Consider the following 12667-nt stretch of genomic DNA (forward strand, 5'->3'; position numbering starts at 1 on the left):
ATAAATGATACTTGTGCAACTAGCTACCCATCTGGGAAAAAATTATATTAAATACGTGCATCATACTACATGCAAAGCTAAAACAACACAAGCAAAAAAACTCCATGACAGTACTTGGAGGCAAATAATCCTGAGATTAAAAAAAAAAAAAGGCATTCTAAAACAAGAACCAAGTCAGCAAAGGTTTAAGTTTGACCACATAAATAATAAACACTTCCAAACAAAGAAAGAGGTCATAAATATAATCAAATAACAAGCTAGAACATGGAAGAAAATGTTTTCACCACACAAAGGTGACAGGGTAATATACACTATACATAAAGAGATCATACTGGGACAGCTGGGTGGCTCAGTCAGTTAAGTGTCTGGATCTTGATCTCCACTCAGGTCATGCTCTCGCAGTTGGTGAGATAGAGCCCTGTATGAGGCTGTGCTGACAGCGCGGCGCCTGCTTGAGATTCTCTTTCTCTCTACCCATCCCTCACTCGTGTATATGTGTTTGTGTGTGTGTGTGTGTGTGTCCCAAAATAAATAAATTAACTAAAAAATCACACTAACAAAATAAAGAAAAAATTCAATACAGGAATAGGCAAAGGATAAGAATAAACAATTCACAGAAGAGAAGAAAAGAACAGATGTTCAACCTCACTGGTAATCACAAAAATTTAAATTAAAACAATCTGATTCCATTTTCTACCCATCAGACTGGTTAAAATAAAAAGGCTCTTATATCTGGCTATGGCAAAAATGGAGGTGGGGGTGGGGGAAAACCAGTATCCTCATACTTTGTGGGAGTATAGACTGGTTCAGCCTTTTTAGAGGGCAATTTAGCAAAATCTATCAAGAAAGGGTACTCTGGCTCAGTAATTCTACTTCTAGTTGTGCTACTGAAACAGCACTAAGACATTATGTAAATGAAAGTTCACACGAATATTATCTGTAAATAGAAAATCAAAATGCTCACCAATATATGAATAACTAAATATACCATTGTATATATTATGAATGAAGTAGAGCTATCTATATGCTCTGATACGGAAAGCTGTCCAAGATGCACTGTTAGGGGAAAAAAATGCCAAGTCACAAAACAATAGGCAATGTGGGTGCATGTATGTGCACATGCATTGTATCTGTGTATAGAAACATCAAAAAAGGGACAGAAAGGCACACACAATAAAACAGATGTGGTTACATAATCTGAACTTAAGGAGAGCTTTCACTTTTACTTTACGTACTTTCAAATGTTTGACTCTTTTAAAATATGTATGTCTACACATACACATTTTAAAGTTTTAATTTAATATGTATGCTTTTACATAAGCATCTTTTACCACACATCTCTAAGTGGCAAATACCACAAAGAAAAATTAATGATTTAAATGTTTTATTAATATAAAATCCTAAGAAAAGAGCAAAATGAAATTCAAAGTAGCCTCATATTAAAGATAAAAATCTCTATATATTAAAGAAAACATTTAATTTCAAGAATAAAGAGAAACAGTACCTATGCAATCAAAAACTTATTTAAAACTAAATCATTGTAGAGAATAGCAAAAATCAATTCAAATGTTTGAACAAAAATTTCTCTGGAAAGGGACCCATTCCTTAAACAAAGGAGAAACAAAAGTATAATATAGCAGCACAAAAACATACTGCATGGGCATAAAGTCAAGAGTTACAGGAGACAGAAAACAGTCCAGTTTTATAGCCTAGAAACAGATGGAAATTTAGAGACAACACTCAGTTGAGAATCCAAAAGCCACAACAGCAAAGGTTTAAAAAGAAACATATTTCAATGAAGCCCTACTCTAGACCTAGAGTTCAAAATTATAAGCAAGTTGTTCTGGAAGGGACACCTTCATGGCAAAGACAATATACCCACACTACTTCTAGTCTCCAGAGCACTTTCAGAACGTTACTGTGCCAAGCAAACTCTCTCAATTGATTTTTTATACATAATTAATCTTGCTTACACAACAAAGAATGATCTTCATTTTAGTCCACCAACCTTTGCTAACAGAAGAGAGTGCGAGCAAAACCATTATCAGGCTTTAAAAGGTAGTGCATGTTTTTAAAATTTGGGGGTATAAAGTTCAGTTTCATTACATTTTGCTCAATATAAAATTAAAGTCAGCAAAAACAAATGAATAAACAAAGCAAAGCAGAATCTGATCTCCAAATACAGAGAATAAACTGATGATTGCCAGAGGGAAGGAGGATGGGCAAGATGAGTGAAAGGAAGTAGGAGATATAGGCTTCCAGTTACAGAACAAATAAGTTATAAGAATAAAACATAAAGCATAGGGAACATAGTCAATGATATTGTAACAGCACTGTATAGTGACAGATGGTGGCTACTCGTGTGAGCACAGCATAACCCATAGATGCTGAGTCACTATGTTGGACACCTGAAACTATGTAACATTGTGTACCAACAATCAACCAATCAATCAAATCAATAGAAGACAGTCTAAGAATATACTTTTTTTAGTTTATTTATTTTGAGACAGAGAGAGAGGGTGCACATGCACAGGCGGGAGAGAAGCAGACAGAGGAGAGGAAGAGAATCCCAAGCAGGCTCTGCACTTTCAGTGCTCAAACTCAAGAACCATGAGATCAAGACATGAGCCGAAATCAAGAGTTGGACATTTAACTGACTAAGCCGCCCAGGTACCCCGAAGAATACAAATTTTTTATGGCATAGCCATCAAATCCTAGCCCAGCCTGGAATTTAATGCTGGCCATAGATAACCTGTATCCATTTTAAAATATAGAGCAGAATATGGACCCCTGTTCTTGATCAGAGACTAACTTCTTCATAGAAGGGGAACAGTAGTAGCCTATGGGAAATTTTATGGCAAATTTTCTTTCCTGTCATCACTATACAACAGAAAATGCTGGAAACCATTCTGCAAAATAGGCAACTTCTCTCGCTCACCCGACTAGTCTGACTTGACTTGGACACAATCATGCCTAGAATCACTCAAGGAAGTAATAAGAAATCTGTTATTCCCACTCTTTTCCATCCACCACTATCCCTTCTCTCCTTCACCCCCTACTCTCAGGCCCAGGTACAAGACATACACTTACCAGTTATCCTCTTTTTTAGTTTTGAACTTACAAGTCTTTTGATCTCTCCATCACAGGCAATAGAAAACATACTGTATGTTCTACCGTGCAGGGTGTAAGGCCTCATCAAAATTAAGAACTACTGTGCTTCCAAGGATACTACCAAGGAAAAGAAAAGACAACCCATAGGATGGGAGAAAATATTTACAATACATAAGCAATAATAAAAAGATGGGACACCTAGGTGGCTCAGTCGGTTGAGCACGCACCTCTTGATTTTGGTGCAGGTTGTGATCCCAGGGCCATGGTGTCAAGCTCCAGGATGGGCATGGAGCCAGCTTAAGATTCTCTCTCCCTCTCTCTGGCCCTTCTCCCACCTTGCATGTGCATTCTCTCTCTCTCTCTCAAAATAATAAAATAAACTTTTGGGGTGCCTGGATGGCTCAGTTGGTTTAGCTTCTGACTCGTGATTTTGGTTCAGGTCCAAATCCCAGGGTTGTGGGATTGAGCCCCGAATCAGGTTCAATGCTGGGTGTGGAGGCTACTTGGGATTTATATTCTTTCCCTCTCTCTCCCTCTCTCCCTCTGCCTCTCTCCCTACTTGTGCTCTCTCTCTCATTCTAAATAAATAAATAAACTTAAAAAAAATAAAATTAAATAAAAATGGGTCAAGACTTGAATAGACATTTCTCCAAAAATATACAAATGACCAACAAGTCCATGAAAGATGCCCACGCTAGTCATTAGGGAAATGCAGATCAAAACCACAGTGAGATACCACTTCACCCTACTAAGATAGTTATAATTGAACAAACAGAAAATGATTAAGTGTTGGTGGGGGTATGAAGAAACTAGAAGCCTCGCACATTGCTGACAGGAATATAAAATGGTACAGCCACCACAGAAAACAGTTCGGCAGTTCCTCAACAAGTTAAAGAGAATTATCATATGACCCAGCAATTACACTCCTAACTATATACCCAAAAAACCTAAAAAGAGAGATTCAAACAGATGTTTGTATGCCAATGTTCACTGCAGCATTATTCAGAAAGGCCAAAAGGCGGATGCAGCTCTTGTCCCACAATAGCTAAATGGATAAATAAAATGTGACATATACATACAATGAAACATTAGTCAGCCATAAAAAGGAATAAAGTTCTGGCACATGATAATATGGACAAACCTTGAAAACATTATGCTAAGTGAAATAAGCCAGACACAAAATGACAAATATTACGATTCCACTTGTATGAAGAACCTAAAATAGGCAAATTCATAAAGGGAGAAAGTAGATTAGAGGTTACCAGGAACTGGGAAAAAGGAGGAATGGTGAATTATCACTAAATGGTATAGTTTCTGTTTGGTGTATCAAAAAAGTTTTAGAAAAGTGGTGATGGCTGCACAAGATTGTGAATGCAATTAATGCCACTCAATTATACACTTAAAATGGTTAAAATGAGACATTTCAGTTACATTTTACCACAATTTAAAAAATTAACAATGTAATTACCAAAACCACTGAATTATACACTTTGAATGGGTGAATTGGTATGTAAATTATATCTCAATGAAGTTATTTTTTAAAAAATACAGATTTTCTGAAGAATCACAAAAAATTTCCAAAACAGGGAATTAATTATGTAATATATCTAAGCTACACAGTATGATATAATTATATAGGTTATATGGTAAAAGTATTCATTAAGATGGAAATAGGGTTGTGATAGGATAAGTAAAAAGCAGGTTTCCAGAGAGCATGAGCCTACTTAAAAACAAAAACAAAAAAGCAAAAAAAAAAATATCTGAAAGAAATATGCCCTAAAACATTGACTGATGGTAGTTTTCTCTGGATGGTAAGATTACTGGTAATTTTTATATTCTTCTTTTCATGTACTTGTATTTTCTAAATTTTGTATAATGTATCTATACTACTTGTATAATAAAAATATATCCAGGGGAAAAAAAAGGTAACCAAAATAAAAAGTGTGCACATCTTTAATAATAGGACAGTTAAAGTATATACACAATATTAACTTATAATACTTAACTCATTAGGACAGTCACTCCATTTGGCATCTAATATTCTATTTTGAATATAAATAGCACTTAGACTATAAACTTCCTTAAATCTACGTGCCCTTTCTAGGATTTTTACGTGTAAGCTAACTCTAAATATTTTCTTTAAGTACAAAGATCGTTCATATTCAATAGACTCTAAAATACCATGTCAGATTTTCTAAAATTTGTAAACTGATTAGTGTAGTAATTCCCTATTTTATAGTAAACAATCAGAATATAATGCTTCCCCAAACTACTTTTATCCGAATTATTCTTTGATCTCTTTCCTATACATCTTTTTTAAGTAAATAAATTTACACATTAAGTGTCATGTACTGTGCTAAACATTGTAGAAGCATCATTTCATTTCATCTTTATAACAACCCAGTGAAGTTGGCATTATCATCACTTTACAAATGAAGACACAGAATCAGAAAAGTTAGGGAATGTAGCTGTAGGTGGTAGACTGAGATTCAAACTAACATCTGACCTCAAAGTCTGCATTCTTTCTAATACTACGCTAGAGTGTAAGAAAGTTAGTCCTAATATCCATTTCTCACATATTTTTCATTTAAAAAATGCATACACAATCCTATTTCAAAAAGCTATTCTTTTCCCCCAACTTTACACATTCTTTGTTACCAGTCTGAAGCTTGTAAACATGAAATCCAGTAGGAATTTATTAAATATGATTCTTTGGTGCTCACATTCATAAGGCACAGAACAGCAAAGATATACATACTCGTCGTGACTGGATAATTTGCGTCTGACTGTGACTATACTGGATTATATGCTAAGACTGAAGTCTCTGGATACAGATTTGATTTAAGGTTGGCAAAGCCATCTATTTCTATACTCCTCCTTTCACAAAAGTGAAAACTGAGATAAACAGACTTGCCAGTTAGTGGAGAGGAAACTGGCCCTTGAACCCAAGTCTCCTATTAATCCACAGTGGGCATCTGAGGCAATTTGACAGACAGTCCTTTGCCTTGAAGGTACGTACAGCTTTTAAAGAACAGAATCTGCTGGCAGAAATTAAAAAGGAAACTCTATAAGGTTGATGTACTTTATAATTCTGTTGTATCCTAGCACGGAGATGAGATCAGAACTTCATCCACACCAAACAGCCAGGCATATGTGACCTACCATCCAGCCAGATTCTAACCATCTTTCCTTCATTTGCTTCACTCTGGTCTTTATGATCCCACTACCACTCTGACACCATTCCCGTTTCCACTTTCCACTTGCCTCACCCAATAATCACTAAGTAACTGCCAGATACAATTTTCCACTATTTAGAAACCTAAATTAGCCATTAAGTCAGTTCCCAGTCACATAATCAAAACATCTGGGCTGTCTCTCCCTGTAGACACCAAGAAAATATTAATTCATGTTATTATCTACCTAAGCCATACATAATTATATAGGTAAATCCTGTAGGGTAAACTAAGGGCACACAGCAATGACAAACACAGCTGGGAGGTTCCAAACAGAGGTGGGCAAGCAGGATTTTGTGTAGCCCCAAGTGAAGCATATTTGTTTGTTGATATAAGATATGGCCTAATGATGAATAAAACCAGGCATGGAACATGATTCATGGGACCCAGTCCCTCAAAGCGAAAGTTTCTGACAATGGTAGGTAACAACTGATGCTTTTTCCTTTACCAAAGTAATGCTTTGTTAGATTTACCAGGCAGCATAAAAATGTCAGCAAACAGTATACCCAATCACACATGTTCTCTATTAAATTCTAAATGCTCTTATCACATATCTAGTCTATGAAAATGTTCTTGATTTGCCAGATTAAAGCAACAGAAGTATCAGAGTAAATACATTTTCATAGGCGACTGGGCTAAAAGTATCATCACCTGAGCTGAAGTTGGACGTTTTAACCAACTGAGCCACCCAAGCGCCCCGACACTTTGATATTTATTCATATCCTTTCAATTAAATTTTTCTTCAGTCTAAATGACTAAGAATGCCTCCCAAAATGTAGCCACTGACACTGTTCAAGGCATTTGCTTCACTACTTATGGATAAGAGAGACTAGGCAAAGAGGGAGGGCTGCTAACATATATGAAGTAATAATATGTTATTAGCCAGTCTGCTACACATTATGTAGGTTCTTTTGGTTAATCTTCACAATCACTCAGAAAAGTAGATTAACATCCCAATTTTCAGTGGAAGAAACTAAAACGCCAAAAATTTAAGTAACACCAATGGGCAGGACCCCATGTTTGAATGGCTTCAATACCTACTTAAATGTTCACTGAGAATCAATTGAGGCCATATGTTGTGCCGGACACTAAAGATATGAGAGTAAATCAGAAAGTCGGGGCTCTCCCCCTTATGCGGGTTAATGGTCTAATTAGGGGGAGTCTGGGGTTCCAACTTGAGGAGTGGTTTCCCTACACTACAAACAAATCTCGAACACCAACAGAGTGTTCTTAATTCTCAATTCTGACACTACCTACCCCGAGATATCGTCATCTTCCACAGGTTAAAGGTTCAGTCCTACGGGGCTGCCCCCCAACCACCACCACTTCAGACACCAGCCGCAAGTCTGGTATTGCCTGTGCTTCTGACTAACTGACTATAAATTAGAGGGCCCCACCACCCCCTCTTTGGGTTTAATTAATTTGCTAGAATGGCTCACAAAACTCAGAGAAACACTTTACTTACTAGATCACCAGTTCCCTGTAAAGAGGATGCAGCTCAGTAACAGCCAGATAGATGCACACAAGGGCACAAAGTTTCCCTGCCCTCTCCAGGTGAGTGTCTCCCCCTGAACCTCCACGCATCCACCACCCCAGAAGCTCTCTAAACCCAGGCCTTGGGTTTTTTTTTTTGGAATCGTCAACACTTAGCCATGATTGGCAGCTGGCGAGTGATTAAACATCAGGCTCAAGCCACTCCTTGGAGGGAGGGGGAGGGGCGAGATAGGAAGTTCCAACCCTCTGATTATTTGGTTGGTTTTCCAGGCAACCAACTCCAGTCCTTAAGTAGGGTCCAAAAGTCACCTCATTAACATAACAAGAAACATTTTTGTTATGCTCAACACTTAGGAAATTCCAAGGATTTCTGGGAGCTGTGAGTCAGAACTTTGGACAAAGACCACAAGTTGTTAGAAAATACCTGTGTATTGTTCAGATCTAATTACGTAACAAATATAACTATTAGATATTTCTTTTGGGCTAGGTTAGTTTTTAAAAAATTACTGAGACACTAAGGGCACCATGAACTGAGGACATTTGGGAATCTCTGTATAAGCTAAGATCTGAAGGATAAGCAGACATTTCAAACACCATGCAGGAGGAGTAAAAGACGGGGTCTCCACCCTTGAAAACATGACAATACAGTTAAGAAGGAAAACTATAAGATAAACAGTTTTTAAACAATTTAATGTTAAACTTTAATATCTGCAAAAGCTTTACACATCTTTTCCGTAAAACCATTAGTGTGTGTCTATCTCCACTATACACACATACAGCACATGATCTACATTCAGGAAATGTTTTCTGGGTCATTCTCATACAGGTTTATTCTCCTTACGCTTTTCTCAAAAATGAAACTCTGAATTACCCCCATTCAAGGGTAACTCGGCTTTAAGCGTTCCCTACTCGCCCACATCTCCCAGCTCCTTCTTAACTTAGGTCCTTCAAAACTGAGTCCAGATCTATCACCTCCCCTGGGAAGACTTCCCTGATTCACTGGACTGAAACTGAAATGTCCTTTATCTAAATGGTATATTTAGTATATTTCTATCGTAGGATTTGCCACTCTATTCTGTAGTATTCACCAACTAACTTCCTTGCCTCCACACTAACTAAAAACTTTGAACAGCAGGATCTATGCCTTCATGTCAACAACAGAGTGCCTACCTCTCAGAACTGTTTTCAGAATGAATGACAAGGGAAATGTTTCAACTATGCCTTTTCTTCTTTATGGACATCTTGAAAAAAATAAGGAATTGACTCAGAAAAACTTTAGAAAGGAGATTTACAAATCTGCAAAAATTAAATTGATAACTATACAGTGCTAATAAAGAATCGTATACTGCTCACAGAGTTGTAATTAATTATGTTTTTGGAAAGAATTCTGACAATTAGAAATTAAAATTAAAAATGCATATATCCTCTGACTCAGCAACCTACTTTTAGGGACTTAACTTACAAAAATAATAGTATCCATATGCAATGTTAATATTTACAAGAAAGTTTTTGTTGTTGTTTTCCTGTTTTTTTGTTTTTTTTTCTTTTTACAAGGCAGCTTTCTGAAATACTGTTTGCAGTAGTAAAACAATTCCTGGAGACTATCCTGAATGGTACAACTATGCTATAGAACATGGATTTTACAGAATATTCCACAGCTACTAATGAGTTAAATCTAGATGTAAAGACCTGAAAGGGTATCCATCCACATTCAGCAGAAAATAGAAAAATCCCACCTAGAGCTAAAAAACATATTGGCATTTTTATTTCTAAGAATATTGAGAGAGAGATGGGGAAGCAGTTAATACTAGACAGCTAATATAAGTGACATCAGAATTAGAGATCTAACTCTTCCCATCCAAGTAAGTATTATTACTTTTATAATTGAAAACTGAAGGGAAAAAAAAAAGGGGGGGGTGGGAAGTTTTGAAAAGTAATGATAGTAATATCTCAATATATTCTCCCCTCCTCCAAGTTCTTAATCAAAAAAAATTCCAAATTACAATCACCTTTAATAAAAAGGTGGCACTTCAGAAGAGTCAAGAATACTGTGGACTCTGTCTTTTACAGATAATTTAAACTTCCTTTAAAAAAAAAAAAAACAAGTCTTATTCTACCCTATCCCATTAAAAGGAGAGAAAGGCCTATTCTTAAACAAGCTTAATGTCCAGTGGATCATCCTGTCATCATTCTCCTATGAGGGGTAATCTTCTTTGGGGATTTGGAATCAAGAGCTTGGATATTTTAGAATACTCAGCAGATTTTCACAAACATATCATTTATTCACTGAGAGTAAGCAGAAGTGTTACATAAGAAATATTTGTATGACCGAGTTAGGTCTCATTCAAGCACTTCTGTCCTGAAATTGGGAGAGCTAACTGCTACTTGGGCGCCCCCTAGAGACCAAGTTTTTAAAACTTTTTACATCTTAAGGCAAATTAGTGTTTCTAAAACTGATTCAAAACATTCCCCCTTCCCCCAAAATACTTACTAAGCCCTTACTATGTGCCAAGCACAAGGTAGAGCACTGGAAACACAAAGATAAACAAAATCAACTTTCTGATTTCTACATGTTTAAATTTAATGCCATCCCCAAATTTCGAAATACAGTAGGTAGGAGGACCACACGAAGTATGAGTTTGCAATACAGGTCTGGAGAAAATTTATGAAACCGAAAATAGAAAGAATTCTTTTAGGGTACTAGGGAAAGCAATGTGGCATGGAGAGAAGCTTTAGCATAATTTGTTTATGTAAGCAAAATGTCCATCTTTAAAAGAGAGGTTTAAATATCCCTTCCAGCTAACTACCATGCAAAATTGTGGTTATTATGAAAGACAAATTTAGGTTATGGCATCATAATTTTTCTTGGGCCAAAACAATATAAATAAAGCTTAATTTTAAAAATTAAAAAATGACAAGTATCCCTGAAAGGACTGCATGATTTAGAAAATGGCTAATTTTCAAAAACAAATAGAGTACAAGATGATACAGATTTAGAAATAATTAATTAGTTAGAAAATAAAACAGGTCTGCCTGGGGAAATAAAACTGCCTGCCTCAGTCAGTTTAGTATCAACTCAGAGCCTGCCTGGGATTCTCTCTCTCTCCCTTCCCCTCTCCTGCTCACACATGCTCTCTCTCTCTCAAAAATAAATAAATAAACTTAAATAAATAAATAAATAAGACTGAGGAAGACCAGTAGAAATAAATGGGCAAGGTGAACCCCTAAATCTCCCTCAAATCATTCCTTCTCACTTCAGAACACTTTCCGATGATACTGTATCAGAGTTGCCTTCTCTTCCCTCAAGGTCTGGGAGCATAAGTAGCAGAAATAGAATTCACCTGAAGGAAGGAAGGAAGTTAGTTTGGAAAGAAGGAAGGAAGGGAAGGAAGGAAGGAAGAGGGGAGGAAAGGAGGGAGAAGAGAGATCGATAGGTAATAAATAAATTATACCTACATACCTATACAGCAGCTTCCCTCCAATTACACCCTGATCACTAACTGCAATGCCCCAGGACACTGGAGGGCCAGACACTCTGATTCTGGATCCAGACCTAAAAAGGTACTTCTTTCTGGCAGCCCGAATTGGAAATCAATGTAATTACTCACCCCCTCAAGTTGTGTTTCAGCCACATTTCAGGTACCCTGTGAGCTAAATTAGTATTGGCATCACAGTTGGAGATTTAACCTTGACTTACATATTTCCTTACAGAAAAAAATTAGTCTCCCAAATTAGAATTGTATAGGATTCAGCTATGTTTGCCTATGAAATAAAATACTGAGTCAAAATACAAAAGACAAAGAGGAGAAAAAACAACCCTCTGACTTAATTGCTTATTAGACATTCCATTCTTTAATTTAGTCAGCTATGAGATAGCAATTGCTAAATTATTATTAACTATTTGAAATTTGTAGAAATCAGCTTAACTGTTTGCAGCAGTTGGAATCAAGGGCAACTATTTTCATGAAAGAAGATGACAGTTTAAAACAATTTAAGCTCATATAATTGCCAAAATATTAAAGAATAATATATTATGAAACATTTAATTATGTGAATCTGATAGCTAATAATAGCTTTAAAATTTTATCAGCCATTACTGAACAGAATAAAGAATAAATACTAGTTACAGAATTTGTAAATTATTTTCAAAGCAGTGGAGTAATTTGACTATTATTAGTTTGGATGTGGGTATTTAAAGCCACATTATGATTCAGAAACAAAATATTTAAATGCATTCAAATATAGCAGCCATAAACCAATTTTTAAAGTAATACTACTTCAAAGTAAAAATAACCAATCTCATAAATTACGAACAGGAAGTCAAAATGGAGAAAATGGTTATTTGCATCTATGTGTGCCAGATATTTTATCTCATTTAGTATTTGCAAATGCCATACTATATATATATAGCTCCTCCCTGTTCACAGAGGAAAGCCAGCCAAAAGTAACGACTTCTCTGAAACTAAAAAAACAGTAAAGGTGGGGTGGGGCACCTGGCTGGCTCAGCAGGTAGACTAGATAGAGCACGCAAGTCCTGATCTCCCACTTATGAGAGCTCGAGCCCCACATTCGGTGTAGAGATTACTTAAAAATCTTATAAAAGAAAAAGAAGAAAAGGAAGAAAGAAACAGTAAACAGCAGAGTTACAGTTTGAAACTGTATCTGTTTGGTTCTGAAGTCTTTTCTCCTTCCCCTATCATGCTATACACATATGAGTCATTTCATATATTTTAAAAAACAACCCTGAAATCATCCAACTTCCACTTGTCTTTATTATTAAAAAAAATTTTTAATGTTTTACTTATTTTTGAGACAGAGAGAGAGAGAGA

The 12667-nt window shown here is 36.1% G+C and overlaps 1 protein-coding gene and 1 long non-coding RNA gene across 3 annotated transcripts in view; one reads left to right on the forward strand and one right to left on the reverse strand.

Moving 5' to 3' along the window:
• Positions 1-12667, reverse strand: part of CMPK1 (cytidine/uridine monophosphate kinase 1) — a 32736-nt gene that overhangs the window by 17902 nt on the left and 2167 nt on the right. The window lies entirely within an intron of this gene.
• LOC115299767 lies at positions 7607-9190 on the forward strand. 2 transcript variants are annotated; one of them, XR_003912324.1, is made up of 3 exons: positions 7607-7693; positions 7813-7898; positions 8974-9190. It is a non-coding gene; the product is annotated as an uncharacterized LOC115299767 (long non-coding RNA). The 2 variants fall into 2 exon arrangements; XR_003912323.1 differs by lacking the exon at positions 7607-7693 and having other exon boundaries at positions 7715-7898.

Source organism: Suricata suricatta, chromosome 8 (genome assembly GCF_006229205.1).
Source record: "Suricata suricatta isolate VVHF042 chromosome 8, meerkat_22Aug2017_6uvM2_HiC, whole genome shotgun sequence".
NCBI classification, from domain to species: Eukaryota; Metazoa; Chordata; class Mammalia; order Carnivora; family Herpestidae; genus Suricata; species Suricata suricatta.